At 50.4% G+C, this 15,285-nt stretch overlaps 1 protein-coding gene across 2 annotated transcripts in view; it reads left to right on the top strand.

Annotated features, from left to right (window-relative positions):
• The window catches only part of LOC133360786 (charged multivesicular body protein 1B1), a 406,386-nt gene that overhangs the window by 68,595 nt on the left and 322,506 nt on the right, over nucleotides 1-15,285 (top strand). The gene's annotated exons all lie outside the window — the stretch shown is intronic.

Genomic DNA, 15,285 nt, shown 5'->3' with positions numbered 1-15,285 from the left:
CACAACCTTCTAGGGAGTGATAAAACATCAATGTATTCGCACTGCCAGAGGAGTGTGTTCATAGTGTAGGGTTGCTAAAATTAGCAATGGTGAAATGGAGTGTGTTTATACAACGGTAGTGTAATGTATAGGACTGCAATGATTCTCCACTCCCGCAACTCAATGAACCGTCGTTATTCCTGGTGGCGAATGTAGTGGCATCCAGTGGCTGGAATATAAACATATTACATTTTTATTCTATATAAATTACAGTCTACATTAGTAGTTTTTAGTTTTTTATTATTTGTATTATTTTTTACTTAATTTTTTCTTCTTATTTTTCTATCTACGTGACTTTACCAAAAGAACCAAAGAATATGAATTCCTGCAGTCACGAAAGTTTTAAGTCAAAATATCATCAACGTACTTTTAGAGTATTTGGCTGTGACTATACATGTCCTATGTGCCTCTATGCATCTCTATGCGTCTGTAATACCCACATGATGATGATCACAATGATGATATTAGCCACTTGTTTGAGCTATCATTTGTGGCCAGGTCGCTTCTGAAAAAGAGCTACGAGCTAAACGTGAGCCTGACCTGGTAAAATAAAATTAAAAAAATCGCGATGTCCGTGCACATTGCGACCCCTTTTAGCGGCCTTGTGCTGCTCTGCGGCGCAGTGCACATCGCGGTGTCAATGTCCTCTGTGTCCATCTGGTCGTGGACAAATAGACACAGAGGGCGTTTTAAACAATAAACGCACTTTGTATTTTATTTTACCAGGTTAGGCCCACTGAGCTAAGTAGCTTTTTTTCAGAAGCTACGTTACTGTCACAAACTGGCTTATAATAATTTCGGAATTTAAAAGAGCCAAAAACTCTAAACGCACGATGTTGATTACAATTGTGGATGGAAAAACTGGAGGACCCGGAAAAAAATCCACGCGACCACCACGGGCAGTAGAGAGAAAGAAAGAATACGCCAAACTCCAAATATACAACAGGCATCGTCAGGGTCGGGATCGAATCCTTGACCCTCTGCATACCAGGCGAGGGAGGTAACATCATGCCACCTCCACCACACAGGTCCTTTCCGCAAACTACAAATCAGCTCACGCTTCCGTTGGTTACTAAGCCTCCACCTGACAGCCTAAATTCTTATCCACACCAACCGTGTGGCGCCTATATCCATAGCAAACATCATCCACATCAACCGTGTGGCACCTGTATCCATAGCAACCATCATCCACAGCAGCCTGTCTCCATAGCAACCGACACCAACCGTGTGGATGATGGTTGCTATGGAGACAGGCGCCACACGGTTGGTTTGGATGATGGTTGCTATGGAGACAGGCGCCACACGGATGCTATGGATGCTGGTTGCTATGGAGACAGGCGCCATAGCAACCAGCATCTACAACATCCATTCATATCGCGTCTGTCTCCATAGCAAACAGCATCCTCAGCAAAAAAAAACTTGCATTGATAATTTTTCATCACTAGATGGCAGCACAGCCTTAACAAGCAGAGTCAGAAAAAGATATTCTTAGGTTTTTTCGGTAAAGTCACGTAGGTAAACATCAAAATTAATAAAAATAAAACAAAAATCACGACGTTTCGGAGGCAACACAAGTCTCCGTCATCAGGTGGGACCGTCACAGCCGGATTAGCTGCATCAAGTGAGGCAATGATTCAAGATGTAATCCCTTAACAAGCAAGTTGAGGGGGAGGAGAGGGGGGGGGGAGCTAATCAGAATGTGGTAGCCAATGAATGGAACGTATCGGGAGGGAGGGGGGGGCGGGGCTCAAAGACGGCAAGGAGTGCCAACGTACAACGCATCGGGCGGGGCCAAAACTGTGCAACGCATCGGGAGGGGGAGGGGGGGGGGCGGGACCAAAGAGTGCAGAAAAAGATCCTTAAGACTGCAGCGGTCCCCAACATTTTTGCACCCGGGACCGGTTTCGTGGAAGACATTTTTTTCACAGACCGGGGAGGGGGGGTCATCATTGGGTCTTTCCCCCTTTTCAAAGAAGCTCTCCAGCGACGTTTGTTTTTTACTCATGTTGGCAAGGGGTTAGCAGCTTGTGGACTTGCCAAAACTGTGACTGAGACAAATGCGCAGTGTGGGAAAGAGACGCGGATGGAAGTGGTAAATAATAAAACAATGGGGGCGGGCCACGCGCGGACTCACCACTCACCTCCTGCTGCTGTGCGGCCCAGTTCCTAACAGGCCGCGGACCGATAGCGGTCCGCGGCCCGGGGGTTGGGGACCGCTGCTTAAGAGGATGCTTACAGACTGCTGGGGAAAGCGCTGTTAGCACGGCACACGAGGGAGTGGGTGGCCAGCACCACGCCCGGCCGCCATTGTCTCCCTCGTGGTGATGTTTACACACCGCACCAGGTACTCATTTGATGCTTAGTCGACCTATGTGAGACCCAGGACCGCATCCAATATTCACCACTGATATTAGTCGTGAGCAAGATTCAAACTCCCGTCTCCGGATTTGTAGCGCAGCGCGCTAACCGCTATACCACCACTCCCACAAGCAAAGACCAATATACAGACACTCCTATCACTAGGGGATCACACGTGGAGATTTCTCAAAGTAAATACTCACCACTCGAATCACTTATTGAAACTATGCCGTCATCGAAAATGTATTACACTGCACAAACAAAACACGATCAAAAGTCCTTCACCTCCTGGTCTGTAGAGGTCATGGGACCCACTGGACAATGACTACAGTGGCAATGCACGTGTGTTCATACAATTACCATAGACTAACTTCTTATTTAATGTTTACATGACAAGATTGACCCTACCAATAATAAATGAAAGAGAAATATTCCCCCATATTCTGTATACATACAAGCCTACTCCCTACACTCTGTGGACAGATGTAGGGGACTGTACAGTATATCGGAGTTATGGTCGGGGCACACGTTGAGATGCAGTGGACGTATAGGCATGGGAAACTGTAAGGGGAAATATTGGGCAACGCACACGTTGAGTTAATTAAGAGCGGGTGGTCTGTCCACGTGGGGACACGGTCTGATAAGGAGGGTATATGAGAGGGAGCCCGAACTAAGTTCGGAGCACAAGGCTGGGACAAGACTGTAGAGAAACGACCAAGGCGTGGTGCAGCTGGGATGGATTCAACAGAGCTGTACCGACTATTTAAACAGAAATAAAGACTTACCCTTTTTGAAATGGACGCCTCACAGGAACTCCTTTACACTGGTGGCAGCGGCGGGATGTCATCCTTGACGTCGTAATGAAAAACCCGAAGAGGAGCTCAACAAGAAGAGGGGGTGCCGTCGCTAAGCGCCCCGGGTCCCCAAGACCTGGATGCCAGCGGGAGCCGGACCCCGCTGGACACCACATTCACAGGAGAACCCGAAATGTCACGCTGGGAGAACTCCAAGGAAGGGTGGAGACAGCTGATGGAGGAAGTCGATCGCATCACCTTGTCGATTGATAGGCTCATAATGAAGATCGTCGATGAGAGAGAACTGGGCCGGGTCAACGAGGCGCAGCATGGACAGCCGGCGCCCCTCGCAACATGGCAGGCAAACAGTCTAGAGCCAGAACTGTCGCCGCTCCTCGACGGGCTGGAGCAGTCCTGGAGCATTCGCCCCTCTTCGTCGCTTGGAGAGTAAGGATCGACCAGCCTGTACAGCAGGGGTCACCGGTTGTACCGCAAACCTACGCCGCACCAACTGAGCCACAGCCCCGGACAACCTCTGAACCAACCCAGAGCTTGTCAGGGCGAGTACGAAGGCTTGGCCCAATCGAAGAGTTTGCGGCCACCGGAGTCGACTGGGTAGCCTTCGTGAAGCGTTTTGAAGCAGCCATCAGGGTCAGTTGTTGGAATGAAGAAGAGGCCCTCCGAGCACTGCCCACATTGCTCGATGATGGGGAGCTGACGGCCTTCTGCACCATCCCAGAGGTTCAGCGCACCACACTACAACAGGCCTTTGAAGAGATGGCGGAAATATGCTGCCCTGTCATCCAGCCCCAGGCAACAGTTCTCAAACTGGCGGAGGGAAGAGAACCAGCAACCGATGGCCTTCTGTAGTGCCCTCCTGGCACTCACTAAAATGGCATTTCCCAGAATGGACGAGGTGGACAGAGACGCGCTGGTGGTGGAGAAAATATGGGGGGGTCAACCAAAAAAGTGGGATCGTACAGCCCATTGTACCAGAGAGCGACCAGACTTTGCTGTGGTTCACGAGGTGCCTCCAGGCACATGAAGGGGTAAAAGCATCTATCCTGATGGTGGCGCATGTGACGGAGATGACGGATAACGGAGGAGCCTGGGAGTCTACAGTGAAACCGTAAACAGCAACGGCTACCGCTGGACCCAACGTGGCCAGCGATCTTAAATCTACCTTGGGGAAAATGGCGGCAGCCATTCGCGAGTTCACCAACCCAAGGCACAATCGACAGGAGCAGCAACCATGACAGGACCATGGAGGAACAAGGGAGTGGCCAGAGATCAACTGTTACCACTGCGGGAATCCAGGCCACATCACAAGAGGATGCCGGGGTGAAGTCGACCCGGCACAAGCAAGCTATCTCCGACCACCGCCGCAGGAATTTCCAAGAAATAATCAGGCCAGAAGCGACACCACGGGCACTCGGCCAGATCGTGCAGATACCTCATCATCAAAACCCTCATCACCATCATCACTGGCACCCCACTTGATCGCGGAAATCCTGTACGACACCACGGGACAAAATTAGCCAACATCTAAAACTAAATGGAAATGGTTAGCGAAAAGGGTTGTAGCAGCAGCCACAATGATGTCCGTGTTAGCAGGAGCGGTAGGAGAAAATCATGTTAGGGTGTTAGTGGATACGGGAGCCTCGGTCAGCATCATATATACGCTCGTGTTTGAAATGTTGCCATCGGCTGGCTGTCGCTTCGAGTCGGTGAACAGCAAATTTGTCGCAGCAAACGGCGGTAGCTTGGGAATCATTGGCAAAGTAAAAACAGGGTTGTATCGTGACACCGTCAGGAGAGCGAATGCTTTTTTTGTGACCAGACACAGAAACCAGCACAGGGAAAAACGTGTGTGCCTGTACAAATGGGGCAGCTCGATGTAAACCAGGCATTCCTGAAGCGCCGGGCCTAGTGACACAGATAAATGCAACACTCGATAACGAGAACAAGCCGCTCGCAGATCATGATCTGGGACTGATACAGACCGAATGGGTCCGCTTACAAAAAGTGGACGACTCACTGGAGTCCCTTGCCGCACAGGCGGCAGAATTAGCCAAGGATATACAGCCAGGAGCGACATTTGCAAAATGGCGAGGATTGTTGATGAAATGGGACCCTAAACTGCAGCGTTGCTGCGTGGTGGTACATCCACGGAGAGAAGCTCACAACGAGCTGCTACCACCCGAAATATGGCTTGGCCATTTACGTGAAGAACACCATCACAGAGTAATACGGCTTACCACCACATGCAAGAGAAACCATTTACACCACCAGTATCAAGATAGGGGAGCTGCACAGTACCCACGTGCACAAATTCCCTATTTCAAAATGGCCAAAGCCAGCTCTCCAAAATTCACCAATCCCAGCCCCTTACGTTGGCGACTTTAACAGCCACCATACTATGTGGGGCTATACGAAGACCTCACCGACTGAATGGCCACCGAAGATCTGCACCTGGTTTATGATCCTAAGCAGCGAGCCACTTTACACTCGCCTAGCGAGCAACGGGATTGCAACCCGGACATCACCGTCGTTTCTAAAGATCAAAGCGGGAGCACACATTTAAGTAAATATTTGCAAGCTTACAATGTTGAGTCCATAGAAAGTGTCGAGTCTATGGATAGTGTTGAGTCCATGGGCAGTGTTGAGTCTATGGAAAGTGTTGAGTATCGATAGTGCTGCTCAAAGTACAGGGGAAGTTGATTCCAGTGGAGGGGTGGAAAGAAGGCGAAGGAGCAGAATCGGAATTGGGCACAGGGAGGAGGGACAGCGAGAAAGAAGATTTGGAACGAAGAGGAGGAGAGAAGGAAACGTGGAAGAAGATGAGAGAGGTGAGATGATGTGGGGCAAGGATCCTGTTCCCTCCGCCACTCCCTCCCTCCTTTTTTTAGATCAGAAGAAAAAAAACATTGCTTAGTTAATCGGCACTTTGCTTCATTCATCATGTCGCCTTTTGTTGTAAAATTTTGCCTTATTGTGGCCTCTTATTTACACCACAAATCGAACATATTTACACATTTTCCCATGTAACATGTAACGCCACACTCCCCTCAGTGAGCATACACTCTGAAGTAATAAGCCTGCAAAGCAATCCCCCCTCCCTCCCTCTCTCTATACCCTTTCCACGTAACCTCAGAAGAGGAACTAAATAACCGTACGGGGGGTGCTCCCCCCCCCCCCCCCCCCCCCAATGATACGAGCCGCTATTAAAGAGCTCGCACCAACGGGAAGCGGTCCATCATAATCCTTCTTGGTGACTCGCCATCACCATCATTAGCAGAATAAGTAGCAGCATCATCATCACGATCACCACCATGATCACCACGGCAAAACAGCACCACCAGCCCGGGGTGCACCCGCACCGAAATAGCTTTTGGGAGTCTGTAGCAAAAAGCATTCCTCTAAGTAACGGCTTGGCCGCTCTGCTCATGACCGGACTCCAAGAGCTCTTCAACCACATCACCGACTGCCCCTGCAACTTTGGCGTGGCGTTCGGCTGGCTCACGCTCCTGGGCCCCGTCGTCATCATGGTCGTGTTCCTCGCCACCCCCGTCTGGAAGGCGTGCGGAGCTCAGCGGGACCACGCCGCGGGGACGCGTCTCGCGCGCTACGTCGTGCTCACGTTCGTGGCCTCCGTGGTGTGGCTCTGCGTGGCGCTGCTGAACTCCGAGGCCGTGTGCTGCATCCGAGGCAGCTACCCCAGCAACTCGCCGTGTCGCCGCAGCAAAGCAACCTACGAGAATGTCATTACTGGCATTGTACAATACGAGGAGTGCATCTCCGACTCTCGGGTACGGTGAACCTCAAGTCAACGCTTCCATTCCTATCATCGACGTCCCGCTCCAACTGATATATCACTCCTTCCCTTTATTAATGCTACCCCTATCCCCTCCCTTTGATGCTGCTAATCCTGCATAATGCACGGGCATAAGTGGTACTAATCACATACCTGCATTTCCCATAAATATGCTAAATTCCTCTTGATATGCAAATTCTTTTGTCAAGGCGCCCTTTCCATCCCTTCCAACCCAGCTTATATATATGCTCCAAGCACGTGTGCTGTTTCATTCAGACGCAGTTGCCTCGACAGACCTGGTTTTCACCTGAGGACGGCTGCTTGCGTTGTGGCCGAAACGTCGTGAGAATTATTTTATTATGTTTTATTTTTATTATTGTATTACTTCCCTTCTACGTGACTTTACCGAAAGAACCAAGAAGATGAATCCCTGCAGTCACGAAAGCTTTAAATCGAAATATCACTGCAGTGTCTGTGCATCAACCTGCGTACTTGTTTGTGTGCGTGCATCACCTCTGTCTGTCCACGTGTACCTCTCTGTCTATCCGTGCTGTCTGTGCGCCATGAGAGATGGGCCACCATGACCCTCATGCTTGTATGGTAGTGGAGAAGTGAATTCATGGTTTGTGATCTCGGCCTGGTTTTTCCACAGCTCGCTGGAGTGATCGTGATGATGGTGGGAGGAGCCACCTCCGCCATCATCCTTGGGGTCGTCCACGTCAAAAACGGACGTCTAGGAGACAACGGGAATGGAGACTGGACCTTAGAAACACTGAATCAATCGAGGAATCAGGGACATCACAGCGAGCATTGAGGGTTTGTCACGGTAAGTTTGGAACTCTGCAGTGGCGAGATGTTATCTTGCTCGCATGGTATGAAGGATGTCGTGGGTTCGATCCCGACCCTGACGCCTGCTGCATATTTGAAGTTTGTGTCTCTCTCACTGTGGTCGCTTTACCTTTTTTCTCCGGGTCTCTGGTTTTTTACTCCGCATTTAGAAACATGCGTTTAGAGTATTTGACTGATATATATATTTCCACGTGAAAAGCCACTTCGATGATCTATTATTTATGGCCACGTTGCTTCTGAAAAAAATATCTGATCGCTCAGTGGACCGGGTAAATATAGAGTAGATTTTTTACTTTTAGAAATGCACTTTGACCCGCAACCTCCTCCGCTGAATACACAGCAGTGAGTTATTGTAATCAGCAGTGTAGTGGTTAAACGGGTGAGTAGGTAGGTGGCTGGGTGCGTTTGTAGGTAGTTTGGTGGATTAGTCAGTGGTGGTCTGCGGTTTTTCTGCTGAGTTTTGTTTGGCACGAAATCCACAATATTCTAAGCATATTGGAAACTTCTTACGGGACTGGGCTGAGCTCTTTACTTCTTCCCTCGATGATGTTGGCGATGATGATTTTTTGCAGACTTCTTGGCGTGGCAAAACATCGGCGGTGGCCGAGCTACGGAAGAATGAAACGCAAGTGCAGGCCAATAGGGCGCACACAGAGTATAGGGTAGCGCGGGTGAAACAAATTGTGTTGATAAATACCTTGATACGGAATAAGCAAATGGTAATGCATGAGATTAATTTTTTTTATAATGAAATCAACAAATTATAACTGCGCTGCACACTGCCAACCCACAATGCCAAAGAACAACCCAACAAACTGACAGCCCACAACTCAAACTTATAATGAAGAAGATAATGAATAAAAAATACACATTGAATAAGATGATGAATATAATTAAGAGGAAAATAAAAACCACTTGAAGTGTACGAGATTGTGTGACCCTTGCTGTTATTCTGCGTGTGGGGCGGGCAGGGGTCAGCGGGGGGGGGGGGGGCAAGGCGGAGAAGGTGGGGAAGGTAGAGGAGGAGGGGGAGGAAGTCAAATTGGTGCTGCCCAGCTCCTGGTATCCCACTTCCCGTCAACGTGCGCCCAGGTAGATTAGGACACGCACCTTCTCTGAGCACGGCACGCGATATAAGGGGAGGGCAGTGGTTAGGGTGGAGAGATGCAGGCTTGAGTGAGTGTTTGAGAGGGTGGGTGATTGAGTGAATGAGTAGGTGGGTGGGTGAGTGGGTGAATTAATGAGTGGGTCAGTAAATGAGTCGTTGAGTGAGTGAGTGAATGAGTAGTTGCTTGAGTGAGTGAGTGAGTACCCGTGTAAATCGTTGAGTGAGAGAATTAGTGGGTGAGTGAGTGAGTGGGTGATTGGCCGGGCACTGAAGGCATTAGCAGCGAGGATCACGCACAGATGGATCTAACACAGGGCATCGAGGAGGAGCCGTAATCCTGGCGCTGCCAGGGGAAGGCTGCTCACCACAATGTGGACAAATCTCCATCTATTTAATACGTAGACTTTCGCGACCAATGTTATCCATTATATTTTTTTGGTTAAATTGCTTAAATAAAATTCGTCGTTAAATCCGTCACCACCTGGAAGATCGAATTAGTAAGGTTTTTTCACGTAAACAAAACGTGCCAATAAATTACATTTTCAGCACACCGGTGTGTTGGAGAGTAAACCCACAACATTTACAATTCGATTACGACGTTTCGCTGGTGATTACAGCCAGCTTCATCAGGCGATAGCCGTAATTGTAAAGAAGTCCCACTGTTTTGGTCTTAAATATCTCCATATGTTCCATATGTAAGCCATGGGATAGAGCGTTGCCCCCTCGTGCAAGGCGTGGAGTTTCTCTGGGGTATCCCCGGGTCCCAACTCCTCATGTGAATAATAATAAAGAAGGCAACTCATCACGGTTCATCGGTTGTATTGTCTTGGTGTGGTCTGTGACTGTTGTTGTTATCTTTGTGTGGTCTGGGACTCTTGTTGTTTTGCTGCCTTGCCCCAAGCTTGCATTTGGTGTTGACAAATTGGCAGGAAATTATGTACTTTTAAAGAAAGTATATATATGTAGGGCTTGATAAACACGCGTCACGCGCTGGGTCGGTATGCGTGCACGTTGCGGACAGTGAGGGCAAACGAGGACACAGGGCGCTGATCGACTAACTGTTGTTATTGTACATATTAAGGTGGTGTGATAGTTAAGGGGGCTGCAGGTGGCCGGGGGTAATTGAGGACGCAGGCCGGTGATTGGACGAGAGGTATTCGCGTCTGGAATTGGCGCCGGCGTGTCTGGAATAACAACGCCACGTGGCAACGGGTGCTGAGGGCGAGTGGCGTCGCGGGGGATGACCCAATCAATTAAGGGTAATTGGTTCAGGGATAAAGGTGGAGAGCGTGGAGTGAAACGGAGAGTTGGTGCCTGGGACGAGAGACGAACGGATGGAGAGACGGAGCAGCGGATAGAGTGAGTATAGCATAGGGCAGCAGTGGATATAGAGAGTACAGTATAAATTAGCAGTGGATTTGAGAGAGTACAGTATAGAGTAGCAGTGGATAGAGTGAGTACAGTGTAGGGTAGCAGCGGAGTAACGGACATTAGTGGAGAGAGAGAGACGACGGAGAGTTACGGCGGAGTGGTACGACAGAGTTAATAAAGAGCAGCCGAGCTGGAGAGAGAGAGCAGAGAGGAGAGTCGCCGGAGTAGCAGAGGAGAGCGAGCGAAGCCAGCAGAGCACAGCGAGCGAGCGGAGGAACATTGAGTGATGTTGACGGGGAGTTGTGGGTTGGAGTGTACGGAGGATCGTTGAGTGGTGTCGACGGGAGAGATGTGGAACTATATGATCGAATAAAGAACCAAGGAAAGGCAAAGAAGCTGTCACGTCGATACGAGTCCTACATATAAGTAGAAAATGCAATTTCTACTCATATACTACATTTATTTGCCATTACATACAGTACCTTGCTCAACATCTCCCTACTTTGTACTTCTATCGTTGTTTGTATAGTGTTTGTTTTGTTTTGTGAATTGCTGACTCCGTGCCCCTACTGAACATAAGTGACAAAGAGCTTCATACCTCATCGAATTCCTCCTCCTGCAGTCTCTAAACAGATTCTGATACGTAGAAACTGATAGAGACACATTGAGACCCATCAAGATACATCAAGGCTTATATATAGAGACACATAAAAATACATTGAGACTCGTAGAAATACATAGAGGACTCGCAGCTATATATGATGTGCCTTAGAGATACAGGCTCATAGAGATGTAACTTGCTGATCCCATGCCCCTAACTGGACATCTGTGACAAAGAGTTGCAAAACTCATCAGATTACAAACAACGAAAAGCACCCCAATGTAGTGAAAGTGGCAGTGGCAGCACCATCATCAAAATGAGTCCTGAGACTCGGTCAATACTACACTACACGTCACCACGTTGGCTATGTCATAGAGTCCAGATATGAAATTTGCATTACCTGACTAGATTTTTCACATGGTAATCAATCAACATTCTGTTCGAGTATGGCGCCAAGGTGCCGAGGCTCTTTAGATGAGTAAACTGAATCCACGAGTCTGCGACCACGGCAACTGGTCCTCCCACAATTTTTGTTCGCAGTGTCACGATCGTTCCGATTGCGCTCCGATCAAAGTCAACCCCTTCGAGGGAAAACCTGGAGCAACCACGATTCGTGAGAGTGCCCAGGAAATCGCCAACCCACAGGTGAAGGATAGTTGAGGGTCGGATCAGAAACTGACACGGAATGATATAACTTGATCTGTCACGTGTCCACTGAGCAGCGTACGAGTCGTACAGACAAATGCCGAAAGACTCTCGTGGAGAGGGGCGAAGCCGACGGGCGCTGTCTCTCCAAGCCGTTCCACAGTCTACAAGTATAATAACACACTGGAGACGGCTTGTAGAATCGGTCCTTTTATTCACTTTCTTTGCAGTTCACAAACACTCCCCATTGCTGGCAGGCAACGGGAAGTGGGCAGACAGTCGCCAGAGACCCACCACCACGTGGCACCCAGAGCCCCACTCGCGCGTGGCCTCTCCCTCTCTTAGTTCTGTGTCTGACCCCTTATTTAATGCCTGGGTCACGTGGTACACTCCAGCCAATCCTCAATAGACTGCGCCGAATGTTCCAGATCCCCCATCAACTCCCGGTACCACGCCCCCGACTTGTCTTCCCATTGGCTGAGGCCAAGACTACCGAAACCAATCACCTAGCTGACATCCCGTGATCACGCCGAGGCATGCTCCCAGGCTCTCCCCCCATTGGCTGTAAAGCGGGACCGGCCAAGCCGATCACCACGTGAATCTGACATAGGCTTTACATCACCCCCCCCCCCCCCCCCGGTGAAAAAAATCAGCCGTCTCGGCTGGGAAAAGGGTGACAAGCCGATTCCATAAATTTGCTTATTAGGGCGTCGAAGACGCATTAACCATGAAGGACGAAATGGCGTCTATGTGCCTGAACAACAACAAGATTCACCCATGAACAATCAGACATACGTTAGGGCGCCCCTGCAGCGCGGTAACAACAGGGAAGAGACTGCAAGGCAATCAACGCTATCGAAACAGAAGGGATTTCGACCGCGTATGCGACGCGGGACCCTCTCCGCTTCCTGCGCACGCTCGCCTTGCCGCCGGATCAACAGGAGATGGTTGGCGTGAAGAAGAAGAAGGAGGATTTTCGATTTCGGTCGTGTTCAAGTCAGGTCCCGTTGGAGGAGGGACGGCGGGGGTCTCTCAGCAGCCCTCAAAACCTGTTCATCTGCGAGTGGCACAACACAGTCCCGCTGGGGATCAATGGGCGAGGCAAGCGGCACAACGGACCCCGGCAGGTTGACAAGTGGAGATTAGGTGTCGGTACGCGGGTCAACGTAGGGTTTGAGTCGCGACGAATGGACGTACCACCGACGTTTTCCGTATTGGACGCGCACACTCTATGGATTCCGAATGTCCACCAACGTGACAGGTCCTCGCCAAGGCCTGTGCAATTTAGGGGATGTGCCCACCGGCACCTGAGGGCAGTGGAGCCATGCCTGATCACCCAAAGACCAGGGCATGTGGGTACGCGATCGATCCCGCGCCTCTGTAACTCGTTCAAGCGAGTCCCGTACGTGATCAGGCAAAGAAAGGGATGGCTGTTTCCTCAGTGTACCCAATTGCACATCAATGGGGGGTACGTTCTCACGACCATACATCAAGAAAAACGGCGAATATCCCGTGGATGCATGCGGAACCATGCGGTATGCCGCTAAGACACCCGGTATGTGCAAGTCCCAATCGGTCTGCTTTTCACTGACCGTGTGACAATGCATAGCCGATAGGGTGCGGTTAAATCGTTCCACCATGCCGTCCGTTTGCGGATGGTAAGGGGAAGTGCGGATTTTCTTTGTGCCCAGCGCATCACAAACATCCTTGAGCAATTTGGAGGAGCAGTTTCGCCCCTGATCCGTGAGCAACCTCTCGGGTGCTCCTTTATCCATGACATAACCATTCACGAAAAGCATCGGTGATGGATGCAGCCTTCTGGTCAGGCAGAGGCCAGGCCATAGGCCATCGAGAAAAATATTCTACCCCGACCAGAAGGTATTTGTTGCCCCTAGCGAATGGAGGAAATGGCCCGAGGATATCCAGAGCAACCTAGTTCGTTTATACGGGTTACCTCAATGGAACGTAATGGCGGCACATAATGTTTCCGAGGCGGTTTCCTCTTCGCACAATCATGGCATGACCGGAAAAAGTCATTGACGTCTGCCGTCATGCCGAGCCAAAAGAAATCTTTCTGCATTGGGGCCAAAGTCTTTTGCACGCCGAGGTGCATTAATTTGTCAGCGTGCAGAGCGCGAAGCAGATCTTGGCGAAGGGATGTAGGCACGACCAGGCGTGGTCGGTCAGACAATCCATCGGTACACATTAATAGTCCCGCCTGGCCCCGGAACATCTGCCACTTCCATCCCGCCAAATGAGTTCTCGGTTTCCCGATCAATTTCCGCAGCGAAGCCAGAGAGGCATCGGCCTCTGCTCGCGCAGCCAAACCGAGTGCGGCAGCCGCAGGGTGTCATCAGTATCCACTGGTACATCCTGGCCATCCTCGTTCGACATCGCCCCTATAACCGGACAGGGCGAGGTAAGCGGCGCCCCGCAGCTCAGCTTACCCGTCAGACAAGTGCACGGGGGAATGGGTGGTAACCTGGAGAGCGCGTCCGCGTTGGCGTGGCGAGCACCCTTGCGGTACATGATATTGAAGGAAAATTCCTGTAACGATTCCAACCACTGTGCCAATTGGCCTGATGGTTGGTCCAATTTCAACGAGTATTGCAAAGCCGCGTGATCAGTGCGAATGAGGAATTTCCTTCCATACAGGTACGGCCGGTACAGGCGAACAAAATGCACGATCGCCAAAAGTTCCCGCCTTGTCACGCAATATCGTGTTTCTGCTGGGGACAGAACCCTGCTGCCGTATGCAACCACTCGTTCAACCCCATCTTTACGTTGCGACAAAACGGCCGCGATGCCGATATCGCTAGCATCCGTGTCAAGGATGAACGGCTGGGAAAAGTCTGGGTAGTCGAGCATAGGGGCCGTGGTGAGGTGATCCCGGAGTGAGTGAAAAGAGCGTTCCTCCTCCGGACCCCATTTAAACCTTTGATTTTTGCCCGTCAGAATATGCAGTGGTTTAGCTAGCATGGCAAAGTTCTTAACAAATCGGCGATAATAAGATGCAAAGCCTATAAAGCGCCGAACGTCGCCCACTGAAGTGGGTGTAGGCCACTCTCCGACACATCGCGTTTTCTGAGGGTCAGTAGACACGCCGTCCTAACTGACAATATGACCCAAGTAACGGAAGGAGTGTTGCAAAAGGTGGCATTTCTTTGGTTTAAACTTTAGGTCAGCCGAGTGCATCCTTTGAAAGACGGTCTCCAGGCGTTGGAGGTGTTCCTCGAACGTGCGGCTAAAAACGATATCGTCCAAATATATGAGGCATGTCTCCCACTGTAGTCCCGCCAGTACCAGTTCCATCAGGCGTTGGAACGTCGCCGGAGCCGCATTCAAACCCATGGGCAAGCGGTTAAACTCGGAGGCCTTGTGGCGTACGGAATGCCAGTCTTGGGTTTCGACGCGTCATCGAGGGGGAGCTGCCAAAACCCCGAGGACAGATCGAGGGTGGAGACAAATTTTGCCCCCGACAAAGCATCCAATGAGTCATCCATTCGTGGCAAAGGGTATCGCGTCTGCCATGCATATCTTATTCAACCGGCGGAAAACGACGCAAAATCTCGTCCCGCCATCCTTTTTCTTAACCAGTACCACCGGCGCGCCCCACGGACTGTTGGACGGCGAAATAATATCCGCCGCCAACATCTCGTCTACCGCGCCGCGCATGTGTTCCCTTTCTGCAGGGCTCATGTGATGC

This window comes from Lethenteron reissneri, chromosome 69 (assembly GCF_015708825.2).
Source record: "Lethenteron reissneri isolate LAM-NWPU_2019-01 chromosome 69, ASM1570882v1, whole genome shotgun sequence".
Taxonomy (NCBI): Eukaryota; Metazoa; Chordata; class Hyperoartia; order Petromyzontiformes; family Petromyzontidae; genus Lethenteron; species Lethenteron reissneri.
This window is presented reverse-complemented; position numbering and strand designations above follow the sequence as displayed.